Genomic DNA, 20,748 nt, shown 5'->3' with positions numbered 1-20,748 from the left:
CGTCAGTTCAACTCATCCATGTTCATTGAGCTGGTCCTGTCCGCTCACTTTAGGCTGATCAGCCCTCTTCTATTCATGTACAGTATTTATCTAGATGGCTTTTCAACATTGCCAACATGCTCCCCGACCACTATTTCTGGGAGTTCATCACCCTCTGAGTGAAAAGGAGTTAATGGTGAAGGGTCTCGGCCCAAAATGTTGTCTTTTTATTCTTCTCCATAGATGCTGTCTGACCTGCTGAGTTCTCTAGCATTTTGTGTGTGTTGCTCTGGATTCCCAGCATCTGCTTGTGTTTGTGATGCCTCTTTTAAATCCCTCACCTTTGATCTTATGCCCTCTATTTTAGCTCCCCCCCCCGCAAGAAGTACCTTCATCTTGACTATACCCCTCGTGATTTCAAACACCTCCATCAAATCAGCCTCAGTCTCCTAAACTCACCTTATCTATGCCCCTCGTGATTTCAAACAGCTCCATCAGATCACCCTCAGTCCCTCAAATTCCAGGAAATAAAATCCTAGACAATACAACCTCTCCTTGTAATTAATACCCTCAAGTCTAGGAAATCTTTACTGCACTCATTCTAATTTAAAAAGATTTTTCCTATAACAGAAAATGCAAAGTGTGTACCTGGGACAAGCCGGGCAGGAAATGACTGTGACTGGGCTTGAACCTTGGAGTGGGCGTGAGGGGATTTTGGAACTCACCAGACTGAGTCATGGGCTCTAAAGTAAACTTTGTTTGGAGTTACCAAGCCCGAAGCGAGCAAGAAGCAACAGTGAGGCTTTGGTTCCGCCACCTGCTTTTCTTCTGCTGGGTGCGATCCAGGCTCTGGCAAAGGGCAGGCACTCCTTTCAGTCAGCAAGGGCACGTGACTGCACAGCCTGGGTTTTGTTTTGAGTGTGGTGTCTCGTCCCCCTGACTGAGAAGTCCACACAGCTTTTTTTAGAAACTTCCCCTGATTAAAAGCATGTGCGTTTAGTAAGAAAAGTCAGCCCCAAACAAGTCTCCTGGTAACTGTAAGTGGAAAAAGTGAATTCACAGCAAACCCCCTGATGTAAGCAATTATTAATACACTGTTCCTTGTCCTTAAAGGCAAATTGACCACAGATTAATATGGAAACTGCTATCACAAACAAGTGGTTAATCCAGTAATCGGTTCTGACTTGCTTCCATATCACCACTTTGGCAAACACGTTCATAGCCAATCACAGATGACCTACTGCAACAGGATTGCCTCTTTAAAAAGTCCCAGCCTGGCTGGTAGGGTGTTTAGTTCATTGCGGAAGGACTGAGCTTGGTTCCTTTAACCCTGAAGGGAGGGGACTTGGAACTGAAGGTTGGTGGTTGAGGGAGAGGGCTGCCGGGTGTGGTGGGGTTGAGGTTGTGCGGTGACTAGTTTATGGTAGGATGCAAAATGCGAGATGGAATCTGAAAACCAGCAAGGACTGGAGGCCGAACTGACTTCAGGCAGAACTTGAAATTGAACCCAGCTCACTGAGCGTTGGGGATATTGCCACAGGGGTGATCACGTGACAGCAGTTTGTCAAACAGGTCTTTCTCTTTTCAAATAACACACATAAAATGCTGGAGGAACACAACAAGTCAGGCAGCATCCACAGCGGGGATAAACAGCCAACATTTCAGGCCTTCATCAGGACTGGAAAGGAAGGGGAAGAATCCAGAATAAAAATGTGGGAGGAAGGGAAGGGATACAAGCTGGCAGGTGACAGGTGGGACCAGGTGAGGGGGAGGGTGGATGGATGGAGGAGGTGAGGGGTGGAAGAAGTAATGGGCTGAAGAAGAAGGAATCTGATAGGGGAGGAGAGCAGACCATGGGAGAAAGGGAAGGTAATGGAGAGGTCAGCCTGAAATATTGACTGCTTATTCCTCTGCATGCTGCCGGCTGGTGGTGTCACGGCATCAGTGCCGGACTTCGGAGCGAAGGCTCCTGAGTTCGAAATCAGCTGGCTCCCCAGGCACGCTTTCCATCCGTGCTGGGTCGAGCGTCGAGCTAGCAACTCAACCTTGTAAAAAAGAAATTGCCTGCTACAGAAACATCAACAGCAAAAAGCTGATGGCCTATGCTCTCTCGTGAGTTTAAAAAGCAATTTCCTTTCCTTTATTCCTCTCCATAGATGTTGCCTGACCTACTGAGTTCCTGCACCATTTTGTGTGTGTTGCATGAGATTTCTAGCATCTGCAGTACCTCTTGTGTCTATGATTTGTTCTCTCTCTCTCTGATATTTTTAAATCAAGTAAATCTATTTCTACTGCCTGCAGTAATTTGCCTCCTGATTTACATGTAGGAAGGCTCTGTGAAATGTTCTTTAACCTCAGGAGTGGGTAGGGCAGTTTTGGCAGATCAGGAAAGCCCTGCTGGGACCGGTAGAAGAGGTGATGTCATCAAGTGCACAGCGCCTGATGGGGTATCACCACTTTCACAGCCTACAGCTACCCCAAAACATTTCACAGATACTTGAAATCTGGTGATGGTATGACTTGGGAAGCATGGCATTGAACCGGTGCACACAAAGATCCCAACAAGCTTTAAAGGGCACACAGTCGTGAAGGAGTTAGCGTAACATTTTACAGCATCAGCATTCACTGATCGGTGTTCAATTCCTGCCAAGGTCTGTAAAGAATTTGTATGCTTTCCCTGTGACCACGTGCTCGGGTTTCCTCCCAAATTCCAAAGACATATGTTTGGATTGGAATGATTAGTAAGGCAAAAGATTCCAGATTGCTTGTTTGTCTATCTTTGTGTGTAGTTTTTCCTTTTGTGTTTCTTTGTATCTATTGTGAATGCTCTCAAGAAAATGAATCTCAGAGTAGTATATAGTGACATACACTGTATGAACTTTGATAATGAATTTACTTTGGTGTTGAGAGAGAAAATAAATCAACCATGATAGAATGGCAAAACAGAGTTGATAGGCTGAATGGCCTCATTCTGCTCCTATACCTTATTTTTCTGTTGTTGTTTTGTAGCTTGTTATGTGTTGTGTTGTGGGTATGGAATGTGTGAGGACGCTTTCAGTCTGCTCCCAGCAGACCCTCGGGTGTCTTATTTGCCTAACACAAACAATGCATTTCACTCTCTGTTTTGATAAATAATCTTGAGTCTTCACATCTTATAGTTGTATGACGCCTGTTGATTCAGTTCAAATTGTGATTTTTTTCAGAAGGCAGGCGCCTCACCAACTCTCTGAGGCAAGGTTTGGTGATTTCACCTAACAAACAGAGTGACGGTTTCATCAAGAGGAAATTGGCTCATCCAAGTGACTAAATCCGTGTGAAATCATTGAAACCAGCAGGCAAAATAGAAAAAAAAATTGCTTTTATTTGAGGAGAGTTGGAAAATAAGGAAGCAGTTGTTACCATGCTGTTACACAGGGGCTTGAACATAAGGCCACAAGACATAGGTTCAGAATTAGAGATCTTCTGGAGTCCTTAATGACATACAAAATCTTCTCAAGCTCCTAAGACTGGTGTGCCTTTTGTGACTGCATCAATATGTTGGGCCCAGGATAGATCCTTCGAGACTGACACCCAGAAACTTGAAACAGCTCACCCATTCCACCACCCACTTCTCACTAAAGGCTGGTGTGTGTTCTCCAAATGCTGGCCCAATCTGGCCACAGGTTCTGTCTTCTGAAAAATCACTAGAGAGGAGCCCACCATGGTGTCCTGTGGAGAACCAGGATCTGTGAAGGCCAGGCCCCTTGGGATGGAGGAGAAGGCAGGACCTGGTGAGACACTGGGACCCCAAGGCCGTGTGGCCAGCCCTTCAAGAACCACACAGGACCTAAAGAACAGAGCAGGTAATTTCAGCCCACAAGACCATAAGACATAGAAGCTGAATCTGGCCATTCGGCCCATTGAATCTTCCCCGCCATTCGATCGTGGCTCATTTATTTTCCCTCCCAACCCCTTTCTCCTGTCTTCCAAATGGACTATGTCTTATGGTCTTAGGGTCTATATGGCAGCATGGAGAGGCTCTTCTCAGAGAGAACCCTACATTTGTTCATCTGGCTGATAGTGAGACTGAAGGAGTTAAAGTCTGAGCACGGGTTGAATTCCTTTGTACTTAGAAGATTAGAGTGATCAGGATGTTTAAAATGTTAGAGGATTTAATTGAGCCCCTACAGGGAAGCAATTCCCTCTGGTGGGGAGAGTCCAGAACAGGGAAACACTGCCTTCAAATTACATCCAGGTTACTGGAGGTGAGTACAGGAAGTACTTCATCACCCAGGGTGGAGGGACAGCACAGGGATGTGTGCTTCACCCCCTGCTCTACACCAATGACTGTGTGGCTAAGCACAGCTCCAACACCATATCCAAGTTCACTGATGACTCCACTGTTGTGGGCCGTATCAAAGGGGGTGATGAATCAGCACACAGGAGGGAGACTGAAATTTTGTCTGAGTGGTGTCGTAACAACAACCTCTCTCTCAATGTCAGCAAGACCAAGGAGCTGACTGTAGACTTCAGGGGAGGGAAACCAGCCCATGAGCCAGTCTCATCAGAAGATCAGAGTTGGAGAGGGTCAGCAACTTTCAATTCCTGGGTGTTACAGGGGCCCTGCCCTGGAACCAGCAGGCAGGTGCAGTTGCAAAGAAACCAGCAGCAACTCTACTACCTTAGGAGTCTGCATGACATCTAAAACTTAGACAAACTTCTAAAGATGTGTAGTGATGGAAACTCCAATGCCTTTGTATGGAATATCCTACCAAAGGTAGTGAATTTGACCCAGTACGTCACTAGGAGGACAAAACCCTGCCAACCATGAAACGTTGTCGCAGGGAAGCAGCATCCATCATCAGGGATCCCCTCACCCAGGACCTGCTCTCTGCTTGTGGCTGCCATCAGGAAGAAGGTACAAGAGCCTCAGGACTCACAACAGCAGCTTCAGGAACAGTTACTACCCCTCCATCAGGCTCTTGAACTGAATGGGGTAACTTCACTTGCCCCATCATTGAAATGTTCGCACAACCAGTGGACTCAGCCTCAAGGACTCTTTTCATTACCTCATGCTATTTCTTTATATCTGCATTTGGCCAGTTGGTTGTCTTCTGCACTCTGGTTGATCTTTCATTGATCCTGTTATAGTTACTATTCTATACACTTGCTGAGTCTGCCCAGAGGAAGATGAATCTCAGTGTTGTATATGGTGACATATATCTGATAGAATCTCAGGGTTGTATATGGTGACGTATATGTACTCTGATAATAACAATTACTTTGAACTTTGACTTTGAAGCTGTAACTTGCCCTCCAACCCGGACGCAGAGCCACAGTGCAGATGGGACAGGGCTTTCCAAATGGACAGGAGCTGAGCTGCCTGCTCCTTTTGTTGTGTTTTGCCCTTGGTTTGGCCACTGTAATGAACTGCAGAATGATAGATTCAAGCCAGCTGCTGAGACTGGAAGAGAATGTGGTGTGACTGTAGACTGTGTCGAATTCAATGAGGGCATTGTGCTTTCACAGGCAGTCTCTCTGGGCTGACTCCATGAGCCAGTGCTTTCTGCAACCATTTGAAATTTCAGTTCTCATTCTTTTACTGACAGGCTGGGTGAATCTAGTCACCGAGTATGCCTGCAGGAACATCACAGAAACAGGACCTTCAGCCCATCTAATGTGTGTCTCCAAGTCAGTGTTATGGTCTGTCACCAACTAAAGATGGCCAGTTTCAGCTGACTGTGGTGAGCTGCCAAACTCTTACCCTACCTAGTCCCATGGACTCACACCTGGACTATAGCCTCGTACCCTCCCAACTATGTACTTATCCAAACTTCTCTAAGGGTTGCAATTCACCTCTTCCACTGGCAGCTCGATCCACACTCTCACCACTCTCTGAGTGAAGAAGCTCCCCCTCAGGTTCCCCTTAAATATTTTAACTTTCACCCTTAACCTATGACCTCTAGTTCTAGTCCCACCTTACCACAATGGAAAAAGTCTGCTTGCTTTAACTGTATCTATACCCCTCACTCATAACTTTGTAAACCTCTATCAAATCTCCCCTCCTTCTCTTAGGCGCCAAGGAATAAAGTCCTAACCTGTTCAATCTTTCCCTGTAACTCAGATTTTTAAATCCCAGCGACATCCTTGTAAAAATTCTCTGTACTCTCTTAATCTTAATGATATCTCTCCTGTAGGTAGGTGACCAGAACTGCTCACATCAGTGTAAATTAGGCCTCACCAACATCTTATACAACTTCAACATAACATCCCAACTCCTGAATTATCTGGTGGCAAGGCCATAAAATGAAAGGAAGACACACCCTTCACACCCCGCAGCATGGTTCAAAGCACAACGCAGTCGAAAGCAGCAAACAGTCTGACAGCAGTAGGATGAGCACTTCCAAATTCCCAGCTGTCAACATCTCTGAAGATCTATGGGAGAGAGGCAAAGAGAAAGCCACTGCTGAAAAGAACTCAGATGAAATCTCAGCTGGAGTTTACCAGAAGGCATGTGGGAAACTCTGAAGTCAGCTGGAAGAAGGTTCTATGATCTGAAGACACCAAAATTGAGCTTTTGGGCCAGTGGAATAAACACTGTTTGGTGTAAGCCAAACACCTCACATCATCAAAAACACACCATCCCTACCATGAAGCATGGTGGTGGCTGCATCATGCTGTGGGGATGCTTGACTGCAGCAGGCCCTGGAAGGCTTGTGAAGACAGAGAATAAAATAAATGCAGCAAAGTACAGGGAAAGTCTGGAGGAAAACCTGATGCTATCTGCATGAGAACAGTGACTTGAGAGATTTGTTTTCCAGCAAGACAATGACCTCAAGCATAAAACCAAAGCTACACAGGAATGGCTTTAAAAACCACAAAAAGTCATATGTTGGAGTGGCCAAGTCAGAGTCCAGACTTCAATCTAATTGAAAATTTGTGGCTGAACTTGAAAAAGGCAGTTCACTCACGATCCCCATGCAACCTGACAGAGCTTGAGCAGTTTTGTAAAGAATAGGAACATAGAAAAGCTACAACACAATACAGGCCCTTCAGCCCACAATGCTGTGCTGAACATGTACGTACTTTAGAAATTACCTAGGGTTACCCACAGCCCTCTATTTTTCTTAGCTCCATAATGTGGAAAATTTTCTGTGTCCGGATCGCAAAACTGATAGAGACCATAGACTCAAGGCCTAATTGCTGCCAAAGGTGCATCTACTAAATACTGACTTGAAGGGGGTGAGTGATTACGCAATCAATTACTTTGTGTTTAATAATTGTAATAAATTTAGACCAATTTGTAGAAATTTGTTTCTATTTTGACATGAAAGAGTTCTTTTCTGTTGATCCATGTCAAAAGGCCAAATTAAATCCACCGTGATTCAATGTTGTAAAACAATAAAACATGAAAACTTCCGGGGGGGGGTGAATACTTTTTATAGGCATGGGCATACATATTCTTACCATAATTTATAGTGATTCTTACTTGTTGCACTGTGCTGCTGCTGCAACACAAATTTCATGACGTATTTCACAAACTTTGAACTTTGAAATGTCAGTGATGATTCTGACTCTAAGTGTAGCAACCAGTCTGAAAAGTGTAGGGAAACATAACTCATGGCCGTAACATGAAAGTTTGGTTCTCTGAGTTGGAGAAAGACTGCCTTGTGTTGCTTGGTGAAATCTCTTGTCACCAAGAGCTGGAGGGTCCTTGGTTAACTCACACACGTCAGGGACCTCAATCCTTGCTGGTCCCTTTTAGAAACATAGAAACATAGAAAATAGGTGCAGGAGTAGGCCATTCGGCCCTTCGAGCCTGCACCGCCATTTATTATGATCATGGCTGATCATCCAACTCAGAACCCCACCCCAGCCTTCCCTCCATACCCCCTGACCCCCGTAGCCACAAGGACCATATCTAACTCCCTCTTAAATATAGCCAATGAACTGGCCTCAACTGTTTCCTGTGACAGAGAATTCCACAGATTCACCACTCTCTGTGTGAAGAAGTTTTTCCTAATCTCGGTCCTAAAAGGCTTCCCCTCTATCCTCAAACTGTGACCCCTCGTTCTGGACTTTCCCAACATCGGGAACAATCTTCCTGCATCTAGCCTGTCCAATCCCTTTAGGATCTTATACGTTTCAATCAGATCCCCACTCAATCTTCTAAATTCCAACAAGTACAAGCCCAGTTCATCCAGTCTTTCTTCATATGAAAGTCCTGCCATCCGAGAAATCAATCTGGTGAACCTTCTTTGTACTCCCTCTATGGCAAGGATGTCTTTCCTCAGATTAGGGGACCAAAACTGCACACATTTGCCATTTTTCTCTCTCTCTCTCGCCACACACACTGGCCTGGGTGATGCCATCTTGTTAGTATTTCTGCTCTTCTGTGATCCAACTTTGATTCCACCCAGACTATGTCACACCAGCATTACTAACTGATAACATTTCTCCAAATGCAAAACTGGGCTGGGCACTTCAGCACAATCCTCCCTTTCGGGGCTTGGTCCTTGTCACATGAGACCATAAGACAAGGGAGCAGAATTAGGCCATTTGGCCCATCGAGTCTGCTCCAGCATTCAATCGTGGCTGATTCTTTTTACCCCTCCTCAGCCCCACTCCCTGGCCTTCTCCCCGTAACTTTTGCTGCCGTGGCTAATCAAGAACCTATCAAGCTCCGCCTTAAATACACCCAACGACCCGGCCTCCACAGCTGCCTGTAGTAATAAATTCCACAAATTCACCACCCTCTGGCTAAAGAAATTTCTCCGCATCTCTGTTCTAAATGTACGCCCCTCTATCCTGAGTCTATGCCCTCTTGTCCTACACTCCCCCACCATGAGAAGCATCCTTTTCACATCTACCCTGTCTAGACCTTTCAACATTACATTGAGACATACAGCATTGATTAATTGCTTGTGTCAACAACCAGCACAGTCCGAGGATGTGTTGGGGGCAGCCTGCAAATGTTGTTACGAGCCCACAACTTACTAACCCAAACCTGCACATCTTTGGAATGTGGGAGGAATCTGGGATACCCGGAAGAAACCTACGTGGTCACAGTGAGAACGTGCAAAGCCCTCACAGACAGTGGCTCCTCCTAAATGTCACCGGCCAGTCTCAGTAGAATTATACATTCAGATTTATTTATCAAAGCAGACAGTGAAATGTGTTGTTTGCATTGACAACCAACACAACTTCCGGTTATGCTGGGAGCAGCTCGTAAGTGTCACCACACACTCCAGCACCAACTCTGCACGCCCACAACCTGCTCCTTTGTTCCATTCATCACTTTTTCAGGCACCTTGCTGGCATCTGGCAACTCGACCAGATGGCTTCAGATCTCAATGAAGGCTGGTCCCATCCAAAGTCCATGGGGTAAGTGACAGCTAACTTTTCCCCAGCATTTGTCCCGGGAGATGCTCATTCAGTGGATAACACACTGGTTGTACCCCATTACATACACTTGTGCATGTGACAATAAACACAGCTTCAATTACTGGGCATGTAGAAGTGACCGGTCAACTGAATTGCAGACCTCAGGACATCATTTGGCCTTGGCCTGCCCATCCAGGGAGCCATCAGAGACACTGATGACTGTGGGAGAAGGCTGTCTCGATGGACAGGCCAAGGCCAAACGATGCACGGACAGGCTCAAGGTTTTCTTCATCACCACAACACAGGACGTTCTTTAGGAAGAATCAATAGACAATAGGTGCAGGAGTAGGCCATTCATCCCTTCGAGCCAGCACCGCCATTCACTGTGATCATGGCTGATCATCCACAATCAGTATCTAGTTCCTGCCTTATCCCCATAACCTTTGATTCCACTATCTTTAAGAGCTCTATCCATCTCTTTCTTGAAAGCATCCAGAGACTTGGCCTCCACAGCCTTCTGCGGCAGAGCATTCCATATATCCACCACTCTCTGGGTGAAAAAGTTTTTCCTCAACTCCGTTCTAAATGGCCTACCCCTAATTCTTAAACTGTGGCCTCTGGTTCTGGACTCACCCATCAGCGGGAACATGCTTCCTGCCTCCAGCGTGTCCAATCCCGTAATAATCTTATATGTTTCAATAAGATCCCCTCTCAGCCTTCTAAATTCTGGAGTATACAAGCCCAGTCTAATTCTTGGTCCTGTGCTGGGGCTGCTGTCAATATTGAGTCTGATAACGGCAGGATGAAGCTGTCCTTGTGCCTGGTGGGACGTGCTTGCAGACTTCCGTGCGATAGGAGAGGGGAAAAGAGAGAACCAGTGCAAACCAACTAACTGACTGCACAGTCTGGTCCTTAGCATTGGAGACCCGATGACTGAGAGGCCGGGATCAAGGACTCGAGATTGGAGGCCGGGAGGTTGGAGGTGCGTGTGTGCGTCTCTGCTGAGCACAGTGGCATGCTAGGTTGGCGCCGGAATGTGAGGCCACGTTTGTGGGCTGCCCCCAGCACATCCTCAGGTTGTTGACGCGAGTGATGTGTTTCACGGACAGTATATTTCAATGAACAATGTGAGGAATGTGAAGCTGAACACCAACACTAATAATTAACAGGGAGAACCGGTGCTGCAGAAAGCTCCCTACATCCACGTGCACTCCATATCACCCACCAATGGCTGATTCCCTGACCAAGGCAGGGCTGGGAAGCAGAAGGCATAGTGGGCTGTTGCAAATTCTGTGTAATTCCTGACTCGTGACACCTTGCTGAAGCAGCTGTCGTTTCTGCTCCAAGTACACTTGTGCAGCTCAGCCTCACTCCACAGTCACGGGACCCTAAACTCTTCAGACTGATGCTCGGTACTAATGGTGGCCTGTCACCATTTTGCCAGAGCAGGTGGGAGGCCCACCATTGTCGGTAAGGAGTTTGCACGTTCTCCCTGTGATCGCGTGGGTTTCCTCCGGGGGCTCTGGTTTCCGGCCACAGTCCAAAGACGTACCATTTGGTAGGTTAATTGGCCATTGTAAATGGTCTCATGATTAGACTCGGGTATAATAGGGATTGCTGAGTAGGGTCAGAGGGGCCTGTTCCTCACAGCACCCCGATAAATAACACATTCTGACCAGTTTGGTCCTCAGTAGGCAGGGAGCTGCATTGAGAAGCTAATACAAAGAGACAAAGATGATCTTATTTGTCACGTGTGCACCGAAATGTACGGTGAAGTGTGCCAACGACCAACACGGTCCGAGGGGATGCTGGGAGTGGCCTGCAAGTGGCGCTGTGCTTCCGGCACCAACGTAGCATGGGTACAACTCACTCACGCTGACCGGCACACCGTGTAATGTGGGAGGGAACCCATGCCGTCATGGGGAGAGTGTGCAACTCCTTACCGACAACGGTGATTGCTGGCACTACCCATTGCATCCACGGTTAACTCATTGCATCAGATCTCTGCTTCAGGCCACACAGTGGGACACAACTGGTGAGTTATTAGCTGCAGAAACCCCGAGTTTACTTTGTACTTGTACTTTACTGTTGAATTTGTTGTGTTTGTAAAGTTTACAAAGTTCATTTGAACTGTTTCACTCAGCTCACAACACAAGGCTGAAATTTTTAAGCAGGAAACATCAATCAATATCTTCCCATGATCAACACCAGCATGAGTTACTTGAATGAGAGAGCACTACAGCACAGAAACAGGCCCTTTGGCCCATCTAGTCCATGCCAAACTATTAATCTGTCTCGTCCTGTTGATTTTCACTTGGACCTTAGCCCTCCATACCCCTCCCATCCATGTACCACACAGGATGTGACATGTTGTCCCCCAGGCAGGGGCTTTTCAGTAAAGTTCCCTCACCAAATCCTGTTGTACCGTGTAATCCACATGAAGGATTATCTCCTCGAGCAGGGGCAATTTGGAGCCAAGATTTCATCTGACCGTGAAACTCCCTTCCAATTTCTCTGCTTCTCATATGATTCCCTTGCTCAGGAATGTAAGATCAGAACAAGATGGGATGGGGGCAGATAAAGAAGGTGGCAGCAGAGGCAAGAGTCTGACAGTTGTGTACAATGACATAATTTTTAAGCAGAAGACATCAAAGATTAAAGGTTAGCTTTATTTGTCACGTATATCAAAACATACAGTGAAATAGAACACAGAATAGTACAGCACATTACAGGCCCTTCAACCCACAATGTTGTGCCGACCCTCAAACCCTGCCTCCCATATAACCCTCCCACCTTAAATTCCTCCATATACCTGTCCAGTAGTCTCTTAAACTTCACTAGTGTATCTGCCTCCACCACTGACTCAGGCAGTGCATTCCACGCACCAACCACTCTCTAAGTAAAAAACCTTCCTCTAATATCCCCCTTGAACTTCCCGCCCCTTACCTTAAAGCCATGTCCTCTTGTATTGAGCAGTGGTGCCCTGGGGAAGAGGCGCTGGCTATCCATGCTATCTATTCCTCTTATTATCTTGTACACCTCTATCATGTCTCCTCTCATCCTCCTTCTCTCCAAAGAGTAAAGCCCTAGCTCCCTTAATCTCTGATCATAATGCATACTCTCTAAACCAGGCAGCATCCTGGTAAATCTCCTCTGTACCCTTTCCAATGCTTCCACATCCTTCCTATAGTGAGGCGACCAGAACTGGACACAGTACTCCAAGTGTGACCTAACCAGAATTTTATAGAGCTGCATCATTAAATCGCGACTCTCAAACTCTATCCCTTGACTTATGAAAGTTAACACCCCATAAGCTTTCTTAACTACCCTATCTACCTGTGAGGCAACTTTCAGGGATCTGTGGACATGTACCCCCAGATCCCTCTGCTCCTCCACACTACCAAGTATCCAGCCATTTACTTTGTACTCTGCCTTGGAGTTTGTCCTTCCAAAGTGTACCACCTCACACTTCTCCGGGTTGAACTCCATCTGCCACTTCTCAGCCCACTTCTGCATCCTATCAATGTCTCTCTGCAATGTTTGACAATCCTCTACACTATCTACAACACCACCAACCTTTGTGTCGTCTGCAAACTTGCCAACCCACCCTTCTACCCCCACGTCCAGGTCGTTAATAAAAATCACGGAAAGTAGAGGTCCCAGAACAGATCCTTGTGGGACACCACTAGTCGCAATCCTCCAATCTGAATGTACTCCCTCCACCACGACCCTCTGCCTTCTGCAGGCAAGCCAATTCTGAATCCACCTGGCCAAACTTCCCTGGATCCCATGCCTTCTGACTTTCTGAATACGCCTACCGTGTAGAACCTTGTCAAATGCCTTACTAAAATCCATATAGATCACATTCACTGCACTACCCTCATCTATATGCCTGGTCACCTCCTCAAAGAACTGTATCAGGCTTGTTAGACACGATCTGCCCTTCACAAAGCCATGCTGACTGTCCCTGATCAGACCATGGTTCTCTAAATGCCCATAGATCCTATCTCTAAGAATCTTCTCCAACAGCTTTCCCACCACAGATGTAAGGCTCACTGGTCTATAATTACCTGGACTATCCCTACTACCTTTTTTGAATAAGGGGACAACATTCGCCTCCCTCCAATCCTCCGGTACCATTCCCGCGGACAACGAGGACATAAAGATCCTAGCCAGAGGCTCAGTAATCTCTTCCCTCGCCTCATGGAGCAGCCTGGGGAATATTCCGTCAGGCCCCGGGGACTTATCCGTCCTAATGTATTTTAACAACTCCAACACCTCCTCTCCCTTAATATCAATATGCTCCAGAATATCAACCTCACTCATATTGTCCTCACCACCATCAAGTTCCCTCTCATTGGTGAATACCGAAGAGAAGTATTCATTGAGGACCTCGCTCACTTCCACAGCCTCCAGGCACATCTTCCCACCTTTATCTCTAATCGGTCCTACCTTCACTCGTCATCCTTTTTTTCTTCACATAATTGAAGAATGCCTTGGGATTTTCCTTTAGCCTACTCGCCAAGGCCTTCTCATGCCCCCTTCTTGCTCTTCTCAGCCCCTTCTTAAGCTCCTTTCTTGCTTCCCTATATTTCTTAATAGACCCATCTGATCCTTGCTTCCTAAACCTCGTGTATGCTGCCTTCTTCCACCTGACTAGATTTTCCACCTCACTTGTCACCCATGGTTCCTTCACCCTACCATTCTTTATCTTCCTCACCGGGACAAATTTATCCCTTACATCCCGCAAGAGATCTCTAAACATCGATCACATCTCCATAGTACATTTCCCTGCAAAAACATCATCCCAATTCACACCTGCAAGTTCTAGCCTTATAGCCTCATAATTTGCCCTTCCCCAATTAAAAATTTTCCTGTCCTGTCTGATTCTATCCTTTTCCATGATAATGCTAAAGGCCAGGGAGCGGTGGTCACTGTCCCCCAGATGCTCACCCACTGAGAGATCTGTGACCTGACCCGGTTCATTACCTAGTACTAGATCTGGTATGGAAAATGTGTCCTTTGGGTCAAATCAAATCAATTCAGTGAGAACTGTGCTGGGCAGCCCACAAGTATGCCCAAACTTCCAGTCCCAACAAAGCATACCCACAATTTACCTAGCCTAACCTCGTCTTTGGAATGTGGCAGGAAACTGGAGCACCTGGAAGAAACCTGTGCAATCATGTGGAGGATGTACAACTCCTTGCAGAGAGTGGCAGAAATTGAACCCCAATCTTGCAGCTGACACTGTAATAGCATTAGACTAACCACCATGTTACAATTCCTTTCTCTCATTCCACCACACTCCTGGGCCAGATAAAGCACTGATTTGGGTATGGTGTAGTTAAGGAATGTAATTGAGTACTGATGAAATGGAATTATAGGTAATCATTTGTTTTGCCTTGTGTAACAACAAAGCCGGAACCTGAACAATATGATTCTACGCAATATCTTGCCATGATCACCATTCAGGTTGAGCATATTTGAGTGACATGCATGATTTCAGCAATAGGTATAGAAGGATATGCAGCAATGCCAGCAGCTGCCACACCAGCATGACTTATCTCTGCACAATTATGTATGTTATTTTCCCTAAAGGACAAAATTTAGCAAGAAAGCTAATAAGAATTATTTATAATCAAATCAAATGATGTATTAATGTAAAATCATAATTTTTGTTATGAAGTTGTACACATGGTATTTTCCTGTTTCATAACCCTGTGGGTGAGTTTCAGTACCCGATGTGTACCTGGAGTCTGACTGCTGTAAGGCTGCTCACTTTCACTTTGACCCAACACAAATGTCCTTGATAATCTATGGAAAGGTCTTGCCTCTAGAAAGGATAATTGAAGGAGCAACTTGGGGTGGCTGCCAGTGGGAGGTGAACTGGTGCTATTGTGAGATTGGAATGAGAATTGGGTTATTGTTGTCACATGATCTGAGGTACATCAAAAAGCTTGTCTTCACATTTATGGACCAGACTCCAGGGAGGAGATACAGGAGCCTGAAGACACACACTCAATGTTTCAGGACCAGCTTCTTCCCCACCGCCATCAGATTCCTGAATGGACAATTTTTTAATCTCTTTTTGCACTACTTATTTAATTTATATTATATAAAACAGGTATGTCTGTATATGTGTGTCTGTCTGTGTGTGTATATATATATATATATATTGTAATTTATAGTTTTTATTTTTATGTATTGCAACGTGCTGTTGCTGCAAAACAAGTTTCATGACAAACGCCAGCGGTATTAAACCTTATTCTGACTCTATGGACTCACTTCCAAGGACTCCACAACTCATTTTCAGTATTATTTACTTATTTAAAAATTATTATTATTATTTGGGTTTTGTTGTTTTGCATTTGCGCAAGATGCGCTGATTGCTTTGTTTCAGATTTCCGGTATCTGCTGGGTTTGGTCTGAGGAAGTGTTCAGACCATGTGCCGGATAGGATTCGAGGAGCATTTCAGATGTGGAGAGGGAACCGCCACCTGAGTCAAGCCTGTATCAGAAAGGACAGGTGCTCAGAGAGGGAGTTCGACAGGTTAGCGGAAGGCATAGCTGTCAGTGGCGGAGTGACAGAATTGAGGAACGGAGGAGCGTGGAGATCTCAAGGGGGTTGTAGGAAAAATGAAAGTGACAGGTCAGAGGTGAACAAAGTTTCAGGTGTTAAAAGGAGTTTAACACCTGAGGGAGCCAACATCTGGAAGATCTTCTACCAAAAGTCTATAAAACAATAAGGCATAGGAACAGCATTAGGCCATTCAGCCCATCGAGTCAGTTTACCGGTCCATCATGGCTGATTTATTATCCATCTCAGACCCATTCTCCTGCCTTCTCCTAGTAACATTTGACACCTTTACTCATCAAGAACTTGCCAACTTCTGCTTTAAATGTCCACAATGATTGGCTTCCAGAGCTGTCTGAGACTATGAATTCCACAGATTCTCCAAAATTCCTTTCATCTCTCTTCTAAAGGGATGTCCTGTTCTGAGGTTGTGCCCTCTGGTCCTAGACCTTCCCACTATTAGAAATATCCCTTGAAGAGAGATATCCCCTTCCTATTAGAAATGGATATATATCCCTTCCCCATCCAGAGCAGGCCTTTAAGATTTGGTAGTTCCTTCACATTCTTCTAAACCCCAGCGAGTACAGGCTCAGAGCCATCAAATGCTTTTCATGTGTTAACCTTTTCATTCCTGCGTACCTAGTCTGGACCCTCTCCAATGGCAGCACATCCTTTATAAGATAAGGGGCCCAAAACTGCTCACAATACTTCAAGTTTGACCAATTTCTGATGGGGAAAAGGTGTAGGATTGGGGTTGAGAGGGATAATAAATCAGCTGTGGTGTAGCAGACTCGATGGGCCAAATAGCCTATTTCGGATCCTGTGCCTTATGGTCTTATAAAGCCTCAGCAGCCTGGCTGCTGGTTTTCACTGCAGGCAAATCTACGCTGGCACAATTGTAGAGACTGTCTGAGGAACAACATGTGACAGGGTGTGATTAACCCACACCCCGTCTCTACTTTCTTAGAAGTTTGCAAAGATTTGGCATATCATCTAAAACTTTGACAAACTTTCATTAATCTGTGGTGGAGAGTACATTGACTGGCTGCAGCACAGCCTAGTATGGAAACACCACTGCTCTTGAATGGAAAATCCGACAAAAAGTGGTGGATACGGCGCAGTGTGTCACAGGTACAGCCCTCCCCACTGCTGAGCACACCTACGTGGAGCATTGTCAGAGAACGAGGCAGAGTAACTGTTCAGCTCAGACTAGAGGGCTGCAGGGTCAGCTTCTGTGCTGTCGTGCTCTCTGATTCCACGATGGGAAGATCACCAGCAGAGCTTCAGAGAAAATGGTGTCCCCTCTGAAATTCAAAAGAACTGTGAAGAGGGTCTCCTACACAAGCTTGCACTCTCATCTCCCATATCAGTGAGATCAAACTCTATGTCTTTGACCATGACAATATGAGGAAGAGGGTGTTTGAAGAGCAGTCTGGCTCACAGTTTGATGGGGCAGAGATCCTGGTGATCTTAGCACAGAAAAGCAAAGACATAATGCTGAGGCTTTACAATCTATTGGTCAGACTGCACTCAGAGTATCGTGAGCAGTCTGGAACCTTTATCAAAGAAAGTATGTGTTGTCATTGGAGAGGGTTCAGAGTAGTTCATGAGAATTATCCCTACAATGAGAGAGTAACTATCTCAGGAGCATTTGATGGCTTGGGGCCTGTACTCACTGAAGTTCAGAAGAACGAGGGGGAATATCATTGAAACCTTTTGAATATTGAAAGGCTTAGACACAGTGGGAGAGTGCATGTGTGTGAGGGAGAGAGAGAGTGTGTGTGTGTGTGTTAGAGCGAGAGTATATGTGTGAGTGTGTGCGCACGCATGCGCGAGAGATTGCGAGTCTGTGCACATGCGGGAGAGTGTTTGAGGGAGAGTGAGTGTGGGAGAGTGAGCATGCATGTGCACGCGGTGTAGAGTGAGCGTGAATGAGGGTGTGCAGGATAGTGTGAGTGTGTATGTGTGTGAGGGAGAGAGAGAGAGGGAGAGTGTTTGTGTGTGAGGGAGAGTGGTAGAGTGTGTGTGTGTGTGTGTGTGTTAGAGCGAGAGTGTATGTGTGAGTGTGCGCACGAGAGATTGCGAGTGCACACACGGGAGAGTGTGAGTGAGAGTGTGTGAGGGAGAGTGAGTGTGGGAGAGTGTGAATGTGTGTGTGCACACGTGGGAGAGTGTGAGTTCACTGCATGTGTGTGAGGGAGAGTGTGAGTGTGTGCACGAGTGTGAGTGAGGGAGAGTGCGAGTGTGTGTCAGAGTGTGTGTTTAAGGGAGAGTGAGTGAGCGTGTGTGGGAGAGTGTGTGAGTGTGCGCGTGGGGAAAGTGGGAAAGTGGGCACGTGTGAGGGTGTGCAGTATAGTGTGAGTGAGTGTGTGAAGGAGAGAGTGTGCGTGTGAGGGAGGCAGATTGGGAGAGTGTGTGTGTGTGTGAGGGAGAGTGGTAGAGTGTGTGTGGGTGTGTTAGAGCAAGAGTGTATGTGTGAGTGTGCGCGCGCATGCACGTGAGATATTGCGAGTCTGTGCACGTGGGAGAGTGAGAGTGTGTGTTTGAGGGAGAGTGAGTGTGGGAGAGTGTGAAAGTGTGTGTGCACGTGTGGGAGAGTGTGAATGTGTGTATGCACGTGTAGGAGAGTGTAGGCATGTGGGAGAGTGTGTGCACACGCACGGGAGAGTGTGAGTGCATGTGCAAGAGAGGGAGATTTTGAGTGTGTCAGAGTGTGGGAGAGTGTGAGCATGCAAGCACGCGTGAGGGAGAGTGTGAGTACACATGCGAGTGAGGGAGTGTGTGAGTGTGTCAGAGTGTGTGTTTGAGGGAGAGTGAGCATGGGAGAGTGTGAGCGTGCATGCGCGTGCGTGGGAGAGTGAGCGTGCGTGCGCGAAAGTGTGAGCGCGCGTGAGGGTGTGCAGGACAGTGTGAGTGAGGGAGAGTGTGTGTGTGTGTGTATGTGTGAGTGTGTGAGGTACAGTGTGCGAGGGACTGGTGCATGTCAGGCAGCGTGTGACTGAACATGTGTATTTGTTTATTTTGAGAGGTTCTTCAACCATGTCATTCTGCAGATTAACAATCGAAAATCTCTTCATTGCTGCCTGCATTTCCTGTGTGTAGTTTATAAAACAGCCAGCTGCTGCTGCAGCTGGCCCGGTCTCACCCCACAGCCACCTCGGTGATGTAAACACCAGCCGATGCAGAGTGGATAAGGTTTACTGCGCTGCGCATCGCGTCTCTCGGCCCCACGTGTGACTGTTTATCAGCAGCACTCCATCTTTACGTCAGGCCTAGTTTCCTACTCCCCATCAATAAGGCCAAAGGTCACCGTTTCAAAGGAACAAGGCTGGGGCAGGGCAGGGGGGAGGAGAGCTAAGGGGACTTTCCATGACTAATGTTTGCAGCCCACGCCTCCCCTTTAGAACTGGTGTAATCGGATCTGGCAGCTCTGCATGTGGCTGCTCGCAGCGCCCGGCAGCAACACTGATCCTCAGCCGAAGAGACGGGGCCTCCAGCTCCCGCTCCCGCTGGACCCAGTAGATGGGCCGATCGGCAGCTCAGGATACACCTGTGGGAAGAGACTCCGCCTTTCCTCCCACTGAGGTAGTCCGACCTCAGAGCCACAATCACTGACATACATCATGAAATTTGTTGATTAGCGGAAACAGTACAGCACATTACACATAAATTGCAACGACCCGACTCCTGAACGACGGTGCCTGAAGGTGGCATTGATCATGAAGGGCCCTCACCATTGAGGGTGTTATACCACCATCAGAGTGGAGGTACAGGAGCCTGATAACACACGTACAGCTTCTCGCTCTCTGCCATCAGATTTCTGAGTGGCCCATGACCATATTGCTCCTTTTTGCCTCGTTTAGTGATTATGTATTATAGTAACCTGTACGATAAGCTGAAATCTACTTTTGCTATGATCGTAACCTTACTGTCTACCTACATTGCACTTTCTCAGTAGCCGTTACACCATCTACTTATTTATTCTTCTGCTTATTTATCTATCTGTGTTGATATGGCCAAACACTAATTCCCGTTCCCATTCCGATGTGTCGATCGACTCAGGGTGGAGTAGCAACACGTTGTGTTCTGTCTGGGTAGCCTCCAACCCGATGGCGTGAACATCGATTTTCCTTCTGGTAAACAAATGCTCCCCCCTCCATTCTCCATTCTAGCCTCTTACCTCCCCTCGCCTGCCCGTCAGTTCCCCCTTCTCCCATCATCGCCTCTCCTCTCCTCTCCGATTCTTCCTTCCCACCACCTGGTTTCACAAATCACCCTCCAGCTAGCCTCCTTCCCCTCCCCCCACTTTTTATTCGGCTGTCTTTCCCCCCTTCCTTCTCAGTTCTGAAGAAGGGTCTCAGCATGAAACGTCGACTGTATTCTTTTCCATAGATGCTGCCTGGCCTGCTGTGTTCCTCCAGCATTTTGTTTGTGTTGCTTTGGATTTGTAGACTTCCTCGCATTTGTGATGAACAACTTTTGTGTTTGTTTATTTATTTATTTATCTATTCATCTATTACCGGTTCCTAAGGTTTTTGTAGCCGGGGGTGGTAATGGGGACAAGCTCCCACTACCTATTAAATGCTCCCAATGGTGTGTGTCTCAAATAGCCTCTGACTGCCAAGTCCAGCTCCTGGCCTTCACGTGTGGCTTAGCGAGTAAGCCTTGTGGAACCATTTCTGCTGACAGGAGAAGGGGCAAAGGAAGGTTCTTGGTGCCTCAAAACCAGTTACTTCGGGCAGATGGGGCTTGTCAGCCGTGGTTGGCAGCTCATCTAGAAGGAAAACTCTGATCTCAAACCTCCACTTGACATGGGGAAGTACTCACTCATG

At 46.7% G+C, this 20,748-nt stretch overlaps 1 long non-coding RNA gene across 1 annotated transcript; it reads left to right on the top strand.

The window, feature by feature from the left end:
* Window positions 1–1,248: 1,248 nt before the first annotated feature.
* LOC140209748 (uncharacterized) lies at window positions 1,249–7,272 on the top strand. The gene is made up of 2 exons (XR_011889057.1): window positions 1,249–1,336; window positions 3,183–7,272. It is a non-coding gene; the product is annotated as an uncharacterized lncRNA (long non-coding RNA).
* The last annotated feature ends 13,476 nt before the right edge of the window (window positions 7,273–20,748 follow it).

Source organism: Mobula birostris, chromosome 2, assembly GCF_030028105.1.
Source record: "Mobula birostris isolate sMobBir1 chromosome 2, sMobBir1.hap1, whole genome shotgun sequence".
NCBI classification, from domain to species: domain Eukaryota; kingdom Metazoa; phylum Chordata; class Chondrichthyes; order Myliobatiformes; family Myliobatidae; genus Mobula; species Mobula birostris.
Note: the sequence above shows the minus strand (reverse complement) of the source record. Positions and strands in the feature narration are given on the sequence as shown.